At 38.0% G+C, this 16,502-nt stretch overlaps 1 pseudogene; it reads left to right on the forward strand.

Annotated features, from left to right (window-relative positions):
- LOC109232687 lies at nt 527–10,165 on the forward strand (annotated as a pseudogene).

The raw sequence follows: 16,502 nt of genomic DNA on the forward strand, positions 1-16,502 counted from the left end.
TGATCAGAGCAAGCGGCCAGCAGGGGCAAGCAATTCATCTGATAAGAATGGGAGCAGTAATATTGGGATTAGAGTATCCACTACAAACAGATACTCTGCTCTGGAGGTTGTAGCTTCTACTTCATATGAGAATGGGTGTAAGCCCCCATGATTATAGCAACCTGGAACATTAGAGGGAATAACAAGCCCTTCAAACAAACAGAGTTGAAACTCTTTTTGAATAGGCAAAATGGCCCCCGGGCCACTTAAACTTGTACCCGTTTGTCAACCCGGTAGATGAACTTAGAACTTTCCCATTTAAACACTTCAACTCTATAAAATGCATATAAATACATACCTCTGATCGTTGATCATGCTTATGTGGCAACAAGGTAACTGATGTGGCAATAGTGCGTGATGCTCACGCTGAAAAGGAAAGTGGAAATGTTTTTTAATTAAAAAAATACTAAAATAAATAAATCATAAATCAAAAGAAAAGAAAAAAGATAAGAGAACCCAACCCACTTTCTCCCTCCCTGACAGCTTCATGGACAAGGATAAAGCTTTAAAAGCACCAAGAAAGCCATTCACAAGGTCTCAAGCTAAGGAGAAACAAGACAAGGTTGTTGGGCTTCAATGGGAGATCAAGAAGGCGCTAATGGTGGAAGAAGAGCTCAAGAATTATGGAGAGGATTTAGTTAAGTGCTACACTCATTTCATGGTCCAAGTCCAAGTCCAAGTCCAAGAGGAGATAGATTGGAGTCCAAGCACTAGCCAAGGAGGGCCTAAATTAGGCGCCTAAATCAACTCACAAAGGAATCAACTTGGCGCCCAAGTCAGCTCAAGGAGGGGCGACCAAGATATAGGAGAAGGAGTCAACGTTCCTTATTTTGTTTCCTAGTTTGTTAGGACATATTTGATGTTTTCCTAGGTGATTAAGGTTTTGTTTTTCTTTTCCTAAGATTATTGGAATTACTTTACAAGATTGACTTGGTTTTTGTTTCCTAGAGTTTTACCTTTTCCTATGGTAGTTGGACTTGTTGTCCAAAGTAGTTTAGGACTTTATTTCCTTATTTTTTAGGTAGAATTTCGTGACCCCTTCCCTATATAAAGGGGTATCTTCTTTGCTTTTAGACTTAGACTATTATCAATAAAATTGTGAGACTTTTCTTGCACTCTTGTGTGTGGCTACGCTTGGATTTATTCTTCAACCTTCAAGACTCAACTTAAGGTGGTAAGATTAAATTCTTTCAAAATCTTAGATCACTTCTAGGTATTCAAGAAAGGTGATAAGCTTAGGCTTATTGTTGTTCTTGTTATTCTAAAGGGTCGGGTTTCACAATCTATCTCTTGTTTTTAATTCTCTACCAAAGGCGATTATTTCTTTGTTAGCTAATTGTTCTTGTTAGGATTCAACTTCAAGAATAGACTTCTTGAATTCAAGAAACTCTTTCTTGAATTTAATCTATCTTTAATTTTCCGTCCTTTTTTGTTTCTTTATTTTTTTAGCTTCCGCATGTTTTTTGATTTTCTTATTTTTCTTTAGTAATTCTTGAATCCTCTATCGTGTTGTTATCAAGTGGTATCAGAGCATAGGCTAATCAAGATTTCAATCTTGATAATCTTGGGAGGTTCTTGAGCAACAAAAAAAAACCAAAAAAAAAAAAATCATCCCAAAAAAAAAAGTGTTATTGCTCATTATTATTGTTAGAATTCAAGTATTATTAGGTTTCCAAGTCAAGAAAGGGAACAAGAAGAGGGGATTCTTGTTCTTGAAGATGAAAAAAACTTCTTTCCTTTTTTTTTCCTACTAACCAATTCCTATTCTTCCTAGGTTTGGTCATTCACTTTTCTTTCTTTTTCTAACTCCATATTCTTACCACTAAGGGTTGTGACTAGTAAGGTTTATTAATAAATCTAGAGATTAATGACCAAGAGTTTCATTAAGTGAAAAAAGGCAAGAGAGGTGAGAATATCAGAGGGAAAAGCCAAATTGAGAGATATATATTGCTTTGTTCATAATGTCTCATACATGTAGTGATGATGAACAAAGGGTTCTTCAAGAAGCCAAAATTAAAGGAAGGAATGCTTTCACCTTGCAAGCTATGCACCAACAATTTGAAAGGTGGAATTTGCAATTCCAAGAGATGAGGGACACCATTGCCGAGCAAAATATTACAATAGCTGAACTTAGGAGGGAAATAACACTAGACCCCTAGCTAGGAGAAATGTACCCGCTCCCATTATATATCAGGAAAACCCTATCGATGATTTTAATGATGATATTGATTTTGATAGGGTATGAAGATATAGGAGGGGGCAAAGAGGAAGACTAGAAGATGATAATATAAGTAGTATAAAGATGAAGATGCCATCTTTCAAGAGAACAAGGGATCCAGACTTGTACCTTGATTGGGAAAGAAAAGTGGAAGCCATCTTTGACTGCCACAACTATTCGAAGGGTAAGAAGGTTAAACTTGCTGCTATTGAATTTTCTGACTATGCAGCAATTTGGTGGAAAAAGCTTTCTAGGGATAGATTGCAAGAAGGACAAGCACTCGTTGTTACGTGGGCTGAGATGAAGAGGGTAATGAGGAAGAGATTTGTTCCATCACACTTTCAAAGAGATCTATAACAATGTCTTCAAACTTTGAGGCAAGGGTCCATGTATGTAGATCAGTACTCTAAGTCTATGGATATGGCTATGATCCAAGCTAATTGTATGGAGGAAGAGGAGGCTACAATGGCTAGATTTTTGAATGGTTTAAATAAGGAAATAGCTGATATAGTCGAATTACAACAATATGTAACTTTAGATGAGTTAGTTGAATTATCTGTAAAGGTAAAAAGACAAAACAAAAGGAGACAACAATCTAGCTCATGGAAAAGCCGGCCAACTACTATTCCAAAGAAGCAATGGCCGAAATCTGAGGAGACACTTACTCTTAAATTCCGTGAAGACAGGGCAGGAGAAAATTGGAATCCAAGGATGAGGGTAAGCCTTTTATGCCTAAAACTTCTACTTCTACTTCTTCTATTCAATATCTTAAGTGTTAAGGGAGAGGGCATAAGGCTTATGAATGCCCAAGTATAAGAAATATTCTAATAAAGAGGATGGGGTACATGAGAGTGAAAAAAGTGAACCAAGTGAAGAACAAAAAGAAGACTTTATAGAGAGTGAAGAAGGAGAAGAGATGGAGTACATTGATAGTGGGGTAAATTTTGTGGTTAGGAGGCTTATACACATTAATTTGGGTGACTCTAATGAAGAACAAAGGAAAAAATAATCCATACTCGGTGTGGGATTAAAGATAAAATTTGTTCTATGATAATTGATAATGGGAGTTGTGCTAATGTTGTGAGTGCATATTTGGTGGAAAAGTTAGGGTTGGAATGGATGAAGCACCCTAGACCTTATAGGTTGCAATGGTTCAATGATAGTGGAGAGGTCAAGGTGAATAAGCAATGCATGGTCTCCTTTAAGATTGGAAGGTACGCTGACGAAGTTCTATGTGATATAGTACCCATGCAAGCTTGTCATATCTTGTTGGGGCGCCCGTAGCAGTATGATAGGAGTGCTTTTCACGATGGGAGGAAAAATAGATACTCTCTTGAGCATAATGGCAAGAAGTACATTCTTGGACCTTTAACTCCTTCCCAAGTGTATGAAGATAAAAAAAAGATGAAAGAATCAATGGGGAAACATGGGGAGGGATCAAAACGAGAGACTAAAGGGAAAGAAAAAGACGGAAAATATGAACTGAGGTGTGAGGAGAGAAAGGGCAGCAATGAGAGAAAGGAAAAGGTGGGGAAGAGTGAAAAAAAGAAAGCATTGGTGAGAGAAAAGAGGCTAAGATTGAAAAAAAAGTGAGCCTTGCAAAAGACAAAGACTGTTTAATTGCAAAAAAAGAGGGGCTGCCTATTATCTTGCTCACTTATACGGAAGTTCTGCTTAATAATGATTCACTAACATCCTTTTTGCCTAGTGTTATTTCTAACCTTTTGCAGGATTTTGAAGATGTTTTTCCTGAGGATCTTCCTAAAGGTTTACCACCTTTAAGAGGAATAGAGTATCAGATTGATTTTGTGCCGGGATCACAAATTCCTAATAGGCCTGCTTATAGGAGTAATCCCGAAGAAACAAAAGAATTACAAATACAAGTAGAGGAGCTGCTTGATAAGGGATTTGTAAGAGAAATCATGAGTCCATGTTCTGTGCCCGTGCTTTTGGTGCCAAAGGAGGATGGCACTTGGAGGATGTGCGTGGACTATCGCGCCATCAATAAAATAACGGTAAAGTATCGCCATCCTATTCCTCGGTTAGATGGTATGCTTGATCAGTTGCATGGTTCTCAAATATTCTCTAAAATTGATTTGAAGAGTGGATATCACTAAATTAGAATGAATCCTGGAGATGGGTGGAAAACTACCTTTAAAACTAAATATGGATTGTATGAATGGTTAGTGATGTCGTTCGGGTTAACTAATGCACCTAGTACATTCGTGAGGTTAATGAACCATATCTTTAAGGATTTTCATGAAAAATTTGTAGTCGTTTATTTTGATGATATTCTGATCTTTTCTAAATCTTTAGAAGAGCATGTCGAACATTTAAAAAAAATTTGTAATGTGCTTAGGGAGCAACAATTGTATGCAAATCTATCCAAGTGCACTTTTTGTGTAGATAAGGTAGTTTTCTTGGGTTTTGTTGTGAGTTCTAGAGGTGTTGAGGTAGATGAAGATAAAATCAAAGCGATTAAAGATTGGCCTACACCTAAGAGCATTACTGAAGTTAGAAGTTTTCATGGACTTGCTAGCTTTTATAGGAGATTTGTTAGAGATTTTAGTTCAATTTGATGCTCTTTTAACTTAAGTCATGAAGAAGGATAATGTCTTTAATTGGGGAAAAGAACAAGAGCATGCATTTAATGTTTTGAAGGATAAATTGTGTTCTGCTCCTTCGTTACAATTACCTGATTTTAATTAGTCCTTTGAAATTGAATGTGATGCATCTGGTAGAGGTATTGGGGCTGTTTTAATGCAAGATTCTAAACCAATTGCTTATTTTAGTGAGAAGTTGAATGGGTCTACATTGAATTATTCTACTTATGATAAAGAAGTGTATGCTTTGGTAAGGGCTCTTGCTACATGGCAGCATTATTTGTGGCCAAAGGAGTTTGTGATAAAAACTTACCATGAGTCCTTAAGATACTTGAAAAGCCAAGGTAAATTCAGTAGAAGACATACCAAATGGGTTGAATTCATTGAGACATTTCCTTATGTGATTAGCTACAAGCAAGGTAAAGACAATATAGTTGCTGATGCGCTTTCAAGAAGGTACGCTCTTGTTTTTACTCTTACTTCTAAATTGATGGGATTTGATCATATTAAGGATTTATATGTTGATGGTTCTGATTTTGATGTAGCATTTTCGACATGTTTAAATGGGCCTTTTGAGAAGTATAATCTGAAAGATGGGTTTCTTTTTAAAGAGAATAAAGCTTTGTGTCCCTAATTGTTCTTTGCGAGAAGTTTTTGTGAGGGAAGCACATTGTGGGGGGCTTATGGGACACTTTGGTGTGCCTAAAACACTTGACATCCTTGCTGAAAATTTCTTTTGGCCTAATATGAGAAAAGATGTAGAAAGATTTTGTGCTCAATGCCTTGAATGCAAACAAGCTAAATCTAAAGTGTCGCCACATGGTTTATACACGCCATTACCTGTGCCTATTTCACCTTGGATTGATATTTCTATGGACTTTGTTTTAGGAATGCCTAGAACAAGTTATGGTAAGGATAACATCTTTGTTGTGGTAGATAGGTTCTAAAAAATAGCTCATTTTATTCCTTATTTAATTTCACAACCCGGATTTTCCACCCTCGGGAGTCGTGATGGCGCCTACTAATGTGAGCTAGGCAAGCCAATTATTTGAGCAATTCACCTTTTTACCCATTTTATATCCTTTAACAGTTGAGAAGAAATAACATTTAAACAGCGGAATTAACGTAAACGGAAGAAAAACAATAAGCTATCTGAACATGAATATCTAATACAATTGTTTGAGTCTCGACTACCCAGAATTGGTGTCACAGTTTCACAAACGGTCTAAAAATACTACAAATAAAGGTCTGAAAGAAATAAATACAACACTGTCTCTGGAAATGCATGAAAGAAACAAGAATAGTAGATAGAAGAAGATGCCAAGGCCTGCAGACGCCTGCAGGACTACCTCGGATCGCCTGATGAGCTAGAATCAGCAATTCCACCGCGGTCCGAAGTCTACACCACTGGGGTCTACACAAAAGAGTGTAGAGTGTAGTATCAGCACAACTGACCCCATGTGCTGGTAAGTGCCTAGCCTAACCTTGGCGAAGTAGTGACGAGGCTAGGACCAGACTATCAAATAAACCTGTGCAGTTATATAATATACAGCGGAAAGTAAAGCAGGTATAAGCAAGTAAGGATGGGAGGGGAAAACATGCTTCGGGGAATAACAGGTAAAAACAGAATATCAAGAGAACTATAATGGAATCAAAATCCAACCACTAGCAAGAATAAGGAAAACAAAGGCATATTTCACTTTCTTTTCACATCTTGTTGCAGGCGTGCAACCCGATCCACTTCCTGTATCCCGTGGCAGGCGTGCCACCCACTCCCATTTCATGTATCTCGTGGCAAGCGTGCCACCCGCTCCCATTTCATGTATCTCGTGGTAGGCGTACCACCGGCTCCCATTTCATTTATCTCGTGGTAGGCGTACCACCCGCTCCCATTTCATTTATCTCGTGGTAGGCGTACCACTCGCTCCCATTTAATTATATCTCGTGGTAGGTGTACCACCCGCTCCCATTTTATTATATCTTGTGGTAGGCGTGCCACCCGCTCCCATTTCATTATATCTTGTGGGCGTACCACCCGCTCCCATTTTATTATATCTTGTGGTAAGCGTACCACCCGCTCCCATGTACAAGCCAACAATAATCACAAGGAATCCCGACAAGGGAATAATAATATCAACAAACATCACGGTAAGGAAACAATGATATCTCAACATTATCCCGGCAAGGGAGAAACAACTATAACCAAACTTGTTACAACATCTAACTACCCCAGCTATAACTAAACTTGTTACAACACCTAACCCGAGGAATCATCAACCTAAGCATCCGTAATATCAAATAAGAACACAACGCAAGGGAACCATAACTCAACAATAGCCCGGCAAGGGGCAACATAATGATCTCTTCTCTTTCTCACTTTTACTTCACATTTCACTTCACAACTCGAGCCAATGCTCTAGAGTTTCAATTATCACTTATACTTTCACAATTCGTTATACAACTGGAGCCAACACTCCTCAATGTTCATAGGTCACGATTCTTTCCACAACTTTTCACAACAAATATAAATCTTCACCAAGGCATGAATAATACAACAAAGTCATGAAAATCACAATATAAGACTCACGGTCATGCTTGACACCAACGTATAGATACTCGTCATCATGCCTATACGTCGTACTCAACAAGAAGCAAATCGCAAATAGGACACAACTCCTAATCCCTCAAGCTAAGGTTAGACCAAACACTTACCTCGATGCCACGAACACCACTCAAGGTTCAATTATAGCTTTACCCCTCGATTCCACCGCCAATTTGCTCGTATATAGTCACAAGTTACTTAATTACATCAATAAACGCTAAAGGAGTCAATTTGAACGCATGAAAATAAATTTCCCAAAGTTTTGCCAAAAAGTCAAAAAATCGCCCCCGGGCCCACGTGGTCAAAACCCGAAGTTCGAACCAAAACCCGATCACCCGTTTCCCCCACGAACTCAAATATATAATTTGTTTTGAAATCGGACCTCAAATCGAGGTCCAAATCCCCAATTTTTGAAAAACCTAGGTTCTACCCAAAACACCCAATTTCCCCCATGAAAATCCTTGATTTTAAGTTGAAATCATGTTAAAAGATGATAGGAATTGAAGAAAGTTGGTTTAAAATGACTTACAATTGATTTAGAGAAGAAAGGATTCTTGAAAAATCGCCTAAGTGTGTTTGGGTTTGAGAAAATATGAAAAATGGGGTTTAAAATCAGCTAAGTATAAAATTGCAGGTCTCAGATGTGGGAATTGCGAACAGGGGTTCGCAATTGCGAACCCTGACCTCTGCAGATGTGGGAATTGTGAAACAGGGTTCGCATTTGCGAACCCTTCAGAAATCCCAAACTTTCGCATTTGCGAAATAATAGTCGCATTTGCGACTTCACATTTGCGAAGAAGAGATCGCATTTGCGATCACAGAGGATTTAGGCGGGCATCGCATTTGCGACGGCTACTTCGCATTTGCGAAGAAGGCTGCCCAGGCCAACTCTCGCATTTGCGATGCATGGATCGCATTTGCGAGCTCGCATTTGCGAGACTGGCTTCGCAAATAAGAAACCTGTAGATCAGAACACACCAACTATTTTTCAAAGTTCAAAATGCACCCGCGGCCTATCCAAAACTCACCCGAGCCCTCGGGGCTCCAAACTAAATATACACACAACCTCAAAAACATCCTACAGACCTATTCGTGCGATCAAATTGCCAAAATAACATCATAAACATCGAATTAAACCTCAAAATCCATGAATCCTTTCAAACTTCTTAAAACATCAAATTTTCCAGTTTAGGTCCGAATCACGTCAAACGACGTCTGTTTTTCACCAAATTTTACAGATACATCTTAAATCATATATAAGACCTGTACCGGACGCCGAAACCAAAATACGGGCCCGATACCAACACGTTCTTATCAAATTTCATTTCCAAACCTTATAAACAATTTCAGAAAATAATTTCTTTCAAAAATTTATTTCTCGGGCTTGGGACCTTGGAATTCGATTTCGGGCATACGTCCAAGTCCCATATTTTCCTACGGACCCTCCGGGACCGTCAAATTACGGGTCCAGGTCCGTTTACCCAAAACGTTGACTGACGTCAAATTAATTTATTTTATAGTCAAAACTTATCATTTTCACAGATTTTCACATTTAGGCTTTCCATCTACGCACCCGGACTGCGCACGCAAATCAAGGTGATGCTAAGAGAGGTTTTTAGGGCCTCGAAATGTAGGATTTCATTTTAAAACAAGTGATGACCTTTTGAGTCATCACATTTAAAGACCAATGATGCTTCTCATGTTGCTGATTTATTTGTTAGAGAAGTTGTTAAATTGCATGGTATACCTAGAACTATTGTTAGTGATAGGGATGCTAAGTTTCTAAGCCACTTTTGGCGTGTGCTTTGGGAAAAATTAGGAACAAAATTGTTATTTTCTACTTCTTGTCATCCACAAACTGATGGGAAAACTGAGGTAGTAAATAGAACCTTAGGAAATATGTTAAGGGCTGTTCTAAAAGGAAAATTAACTTCTTGGGAGGATCACTTGCCTATGGTAGAATTTGCTTATAATCGAACTGTTCATTCAACTACTGGTTATTCTCCTTTTGAAATTGTTTATGGCTTTAACCCCCTTACACCCCTTGACTTATTGCCTTTGCCTACTAATGAGATGGTTAGTCTTGATGAAAAAAAGAAAGCTGATCTTATGAAGACTATTCATGAGCATACGAGACTTGCAATTGAGAGGAAGAATGAGCAAACAACTTTACGAAGAAATAAAGGTCGAAAACCAGTTATCTTTGAGCCTGATGATTTGGTTTGGATTCATATGAGGAAGGAGAGATTTCCTTCAAAAAGGAAGACAAAATTGCACCCTAGAGGAGATGGGCCATTTAAAGTAGTTGAAAGGATTGGGGATAATGCTTACAAATTGGACCTTCCAGGTGAGTTTCAAGTAAGTGCTACTTTCAATGTTGCCGACTTATCCTTGTTTGATGTAGGTTCAAATTCGAGCACGAATTCTTTTCAAGAGGAGGGAAATGATAGCTTCATGGGCAAGGATAAAGCTTTAGAAGCACCAAGAAAGCCATTCACAAGGTCGCAAGCTAAGGAGAAGCAAGACAAGGTTGTTGGGCTTCAATGGGAGATCAAGAAGGCGCTAATGGTGGAAGAAGAGCTCAAGAATTATGGAGAGGATTTAGTTAAGTGCTACACTCATTTCATGGTCCAAGTCCAAGTCCAAGAGGAGGTAGATTGGGTTCCAAGCACTAGCCAAGGAGGGCCTAAATTAGGCGCCTAAATCAACTCACAAAGGAGCCAACTTGGCGCCCAAGTCAGCTCAAGGAGGGGCGACCAAGACATAGGAGAAGGAGTTAACGTTCCTTATTTTGTTTCCTAGTTTGTTAGGACATATTTGATGTTTTCCTAGGTGGTTAAGGTTTTGTTTTTCTTTTCCTAAGATTATTGGAATTACTTTCCAAGATTGACTTGGTTTTTGTTTCCTAGAGTTTTACCTTTCCTATGGTAGTTGGACTTGTTGTCTAAAGTAGTTTAGGACTTTATTTCCTTGTTTTTTAGGTAGAATTTCGTGACCCCTTCCCTATATAAAGGGGTATCTTCTTTGCTTTTAGACTTAGACTATTATCAATAAAATTGTGAGACTTTTCTTGCACTCTTGTGTGTGGCTACGCTTGGATTTATTCTTCAACCTTCAAGACTCAACTTAAGGTGGTAAGATTAAATTCTTTCGAAATCTTAGATCACTTCTAGGTATTCAAGAAAGGTGATAAGCTTAGGCTTATTGTTGTTCTTGTTATTCTAAAGGGTCGGATTTTACAATCTATCTCTTGTTTTTAATTCTCTACCAAAGGCGATTAGTTCTTTGTTATCTAATTGTTCTTGTTAGGATTCAACTTCAAGAATAGACTTCTTGAATTCAAGAAACTCTTTCTTGAATTTAATTTATCTTTAATTTTCCGTCCTTTTTTGTTTCTTTATTTTTTAGCTTCCGTACGTTTTTTGATTTTCTTGTTTTTCTTTAGTAATTCTTGAATCCCCTACCGTGTTGTTATCACTCCCACTTCCCACCCTCGGCCTCCCCTCCCTTCCCCTTTCTTTTCTTTCTTTCCCAATTTCATGCTCCACCATTTTTGTCATCTCCATTTCACCACAAGTGCCTTTAACCATGGCAATACCCAACTAAGCGAAAGATCATTCCTTTACTATAATAGAAATCTCACCACGGGAAGCGAAGGAATAGCTGTAACGGGTGTGTTAGGTGTTGTCCTGATTTTCTTACCATATTTGATTTTCTTATCTCGTGAAGGAAAGGACAATATATTTACCATAATAGGGTTTTTCTTTTCCTAGATGGAAAATATAAGTCTTCTATATTTGGCTAGTACTTTTTCTTGTAGGAAAAGGTTTGGACTTCTATAAATTGAGGATCCTTCCTTCTCATTCAGTAGCATCCACAATGTAGCCATAGGGGGCTTGAGAGTCTTGTTCAGAGGAGAACTTTACGGGACAAGTGTTAGTGTGTCACTTGTATTTGCGTATTCGTGAGGTTGTTCTCTCGATATTCTGTACTCTCTTTTATTATAGTGGATTGCTCATCTCCGTCGTGGATGTAGGTCAGTTGACCGAACCACGTTATATGTTTGTGTCTCTTTTGGTAGATTTTTCTTTGTTGTCGTACTTATCATATTTCAAGGTTTGCTTTGCTGGCTTCTGCGTGACACCTGACTTTTTTTCGATCCTAACACGGTGGACCATTGATGGAGGTGGAGATGATAATAAAATTACTGGGAAAAATAGGATGTTGATGGACAAGTAAATAAGATATATATTAGCCATTTTCCAACTCTTTAGCTCAATCTCATCTCTTACCTGTACACATCATGGAGAATTGCAGAGACAAGTTTTTTTTATGAAGAAAAAGGTTATTGCCAGCAATCTTGCATTCAGATCTTCAAGTCAAGTTCAAATAAAACTAATCAAATTGTTGGTAGATAAGATCAAACTAATATTGATTTGCCCATTCGAAGCAACATTTTGTGAAGGTCAGATCTGAAGATTTTCCTTTTTAATAGTTCTTGCTTTGTTGGTGAGAAGAGGACGAAATATAGAAGAGGAAGGTAGTGGAGTGAGAAAAAAATGGCAGCCGCCGGAGAAAAATTTCCAGTGATATTTGAAGGTTTCCTGTGAGTTCTAAAAGAAAGAAGAAGAGGTACATACTTTTACAAAGAATCTGTCAAAAAATAATTATTAAAAAAAGAAAAAATAGGACCCATAATTTAAAGCATCAAGAAATATAATGTGGAAGACATGGCAATACTAATTACCATGAACAACACTCATGGTAATTAGTGTTTATTTATAGTCATTTAGTTAAGTTGAGGTGTTTAAATGGAAAAGTTGTAAGTTTATCTACCGGAATGACAAACGGGTACACGTTTAAGTGGTCTGAAGGTCATTTTGCCTTTTGAATAAGAATAAAGTGGATCTCATTGGATGCATTGAGACCAGAGTAAAAGAACCAAAATCCAAAAATATTATAGAAAAGGTAATACATGATTGGGAAGCATGCTGCAATTGTGAATGGGAGGATCTGGCTATTGTTAAAGTCCAGGTTATTACCATAGCTGAGCAGCTAATCCACTGCATAGTAGAAGATACTACAGTTGGGTTCTCTACTCATCTAACTATTGTATGTGGGAAGAATGACCTTCACCAGAGATATGCATTGTGGAATAAACTGGGATTCATTGAATCTCAGGTACAAACTATATGGCTTATATGTGGTGATTTTAATAATATTCTCTCCACTGAAGATAAGATTGGTGCACCAATAACACAATAGGAGATACAGGGGTTCCAATAATGTATTGACAGCTTGCAGCTTGCTCCACTAAAAGCTACTGGCTGGCATTTCTCCTGGTGTAACAAGCAACAAGGTACCAATAGGGTATACAGTAAAATTGACTGGGCACTCAAAAATTATCACTGGTTACAGAAATATGGACACATTGAAGTTGACTACCTGAGCCCTTCAGTATCTAATCATTCACCAATTCTTATTCATCGTGGGTCAAAGGTTCAGCTCCATCATAGACCTTTTAAGCTATTCTCAAATATGTTAAACTATTCCGAGTTTAGTGAGAAGGTGCATGACATCAGTGAGAGGAGATCCTATGAATCAAGTGTGGTGGAAGCTACATCATCTTAAGGACACCTTGAAGGACCTGACAGCTTACATGACATCATACAAACAAAAGCTTGAGCAGCTGAGAGAGGAGCTAGAAGTAATACATACAAATCTCAAAATCCAGCCTTAGGACCAGTTTCTTATTGATAAGGAAAGGCATATTTTGCTAGATGTAGAGAAGTGGAGCTGCATTGAAGAGCAGGTCCTAAGACAAAAATCCAGGGCAACTTGGATTACTTGTGGAGATACTAACTCTAAATACTTTCATGCTCGATGAGATCATAAAAAAGGCACTTGTTTGAACTTTCAGCAACAATACCAATTGGTTCAAGAGATCAAAGATGATGAAATTATGGCATCTATCAAGGATATGCCCCTAGACAAAGCGCCTGGAGTAGATGGATACCCTGTTGAATTTTTTCTCAAACAATGTGTGGTGATCAGTGAGGAGGTATATGAAGCAATGGACTACATCTTCAAAGTTGGCAAGATGTTACAGGCTGCCAATTGTACATCAATCACATTAGTGCCTAAAGTCCCTTCACCAACTCAGGTAAAGGACTACATGCCAATTGCCTGTTGTACCACTTTATACAAGATTATTGCCAAAATCTTAACTACAAGATTCAGCAAGGTTGTTGGTGATATTGTCAGCCACTCCCAATCAGCTTTCATTAGGGGCAGGTCCATTCTGGACAACATCCTCTTTAGTCATGAGATTTTTAAAGGCTATGATAGGAAAGTTTTATCTCCTAGATGTGTCCTGAAGGTAGATCCTAGGAAAACCAATGACACACTAGAGTGGAGGTTTCTTAGAAGAGTTATGATTGACCTTGGTTTCCCTCGCAAATTTGTTCAATGGATTATGGAATGCATCTCTATTGTCTCTTATTCCCTGGTCATTAATAAGGGGCCTCACAAAACCTTTTCATGGGCAAAGAGGGATCAGGCAAGGGGACCCCATGTCTCCCTATCTTTTTGTTATAGCTATGGAATATTTACAAAGAGAGATGAATCGGTTGGCCACAAATGAAGACTTTAACTTTCACCCAAAATGTAGAAAACTGAGAGTCACTCATATATGTTTTGCTGATGACTTGCTTATGTTCTGCAGAGCTGACAAAGAGTTTGTTCGACTATTGAATTGTGCCTTTCAAACATTCTCTCAAGCTTCAGGTCTACATGCTAATACAGATAAGAGTTCCATTCACATAAGTGGCGTGACAGAGGACATTAAGCAAGATATACTGCAGCTATTGGGGTATTCTTTGGGTGCTCTATCTTTTTCCATTATCATCCAAAAAGCTCTCACTGGCCCAATGTCTACCTCTTATTGAAAAATTACAACTAGAATAAGCGTTGGTCTGCCAAATTCCTTTCTTATGCAGACATGCTATAATTGATGAAATCTGTCATATTTGGATTCAAACTTATTGGACTCAGATTTTTTTAATACCAAAGAAGGTAATGAAAGCTATTGAAGGCATGTGCATAACTTTCTTATGGACTGGGATGATTAATCTGAAGAAGGCCCTAGCATCATGGGACAAAGTGTGTTTGCCAAAGAAGCTGGGCTTGAATGTCATGAACCAATACCTATGGAACAAGGCTGCAATAATAAAGCAGTTATCGTTTATTGCTCAGAAGAAGGACTGCTTATGGATAAAGTAGGTACATAGCTACTACATCAAAAAAGAGACTCTGGACTCCTGTTCTATATCTAAGACATCAGCTTGGGTAATAAGGAAGATTATAGAAACTAGGCAACTGATTATGCAACACGTTTCTGTGCCAGGGGACTTAAATGCTAAATTAGAGGCAATACAGAATCTGGATGGCACTTTCTCTATCAAAAAGATGTACCTCCACCTGGTTCCCCATCACCCCCGAGTACATGGAAGAGCTTAACTATGCAGCAGAGTATACATCCAAGGTTTAGGTTTATCTTATGGCTAGCAGTGCAACATAGACTTGCAACAGTGGATTGACTACAGACGATAGGCATACCAGCTCCTATGGCTTGTGTATTTTGTCACGGTGGCATGGAATCTCATGCGCATCTGTTTTTTGATTGTGCTGTTACAGGAGCATTATGGCTGCGATTATTAGTTTGGCTAGCACATCAGGACCAGTGGTGATTCCATGCATGAATTGCAATGAGTATGCAGATTGGCCAAGACGAAGAATGCTATTACCAGTTGTGTGTATGCAATGCCAGTGTATGTCAGATGGAGGAAGAGGAATCTACTAAGATTTCAGAAAGGCACCTATGATGAAGATAGAGTTAGTAAAGAAATAGCAGTGCATGTCTACATCAGAGGACAATGCTTAAAAAAATGGCGAAGTCCTTGACTCTGCTGAATTCATTCCCTTAATCCGTTGGCTAGATGATCTTTTTTGTTTTCTTATAGGCAGTAATAGCTAAGCTAGTAGACTAGGGATATAGTCAGTTGTAAATAGGAGTGCAAGGGGTCGGCTCTTGCCTGGAGTTGTAAATGATATTTTTTTTGATTAATAAAAGCTATTTACCAAAAAAAAAAAAAAGACTCAGGCTAAATTTTGACATGCAACCAAAAACGCAACTTTTCATTCTATCCTTGTTATATGATCCTTTAATGTGTTTAATTTTAGGTAATGCATGAAAAACTTTCTGATAATAAAAACAATATTCAATAGTATATCCAAAATTTGTCCAATATGTGGGACGAACACTTTCAGCCAAATGACGAGCTAGATCTTTTCTTCTTTGAATTTTATACATTGTTAGTAGGTATTTAAAAACTTATTGGCTAGAGTTCCTATATGGCCATCTTTTTCCTTCACAGTAATCACGTACGTCAGAAGAGGTTGTATAAATTCAATTAAACTTATTACTTTCGACTCGAAGCGTCTCTATATATGCATACTTAAAAACCCATTAACTTTAAATTATGAATTCAGTACTAGTGACATGAAATCAAAAGCAATGATCCGACCTTGCATGGGAAAGAACTAAAGAGCCAGTGGAAAAACCAAATTAAATGATTCAAGCTTGGAATAATGAAAACCACAAAAAGGGCATGTGTACTTTATCCAAATGTTGTTAAGTTAGGAGCCAATAGCAAATGAGAATTGTCCCTTTGTTTCTACTTGTGTGAGCCATTATCCCCTCTCCCCAAATCAGCACCAAGTTGCGTTGTTGGATTAAGATACCTCCCCTTCCTGGCATGCAATAACATGGGAAATGGACCCCTAACAACTGTGGCAGAAAAAGACCCAATAATTTTGGCTCACAAAAATATGTATAATATTAAATTTTAAATAGTAACTCAAATGATTAATAATTTCATGATATTCCGAACTCGTAAAATTTAAATCCTGCCTAACAATGTACCTCTCTGGGAGAGGGCCTGCCTCGTAATTTACAAGAACAGACATGTTCAATAGAGAT

Source organism: Nicotiana attenuata, chromosome 1 (genome assembly GCF_001879085.1).
Source record: "Nicotiana attenuata strain UT chromosome 1, NIATTr2, whole genome shotgun sequence".
In the NCBI taxonomy this organism is placed as follows: Eukaryota; Viridiplantae; Streptophyta; class Magnoliopsida; order Solanales; family Solanaceae; genus Nicotiana; species Nicotiana attenuata.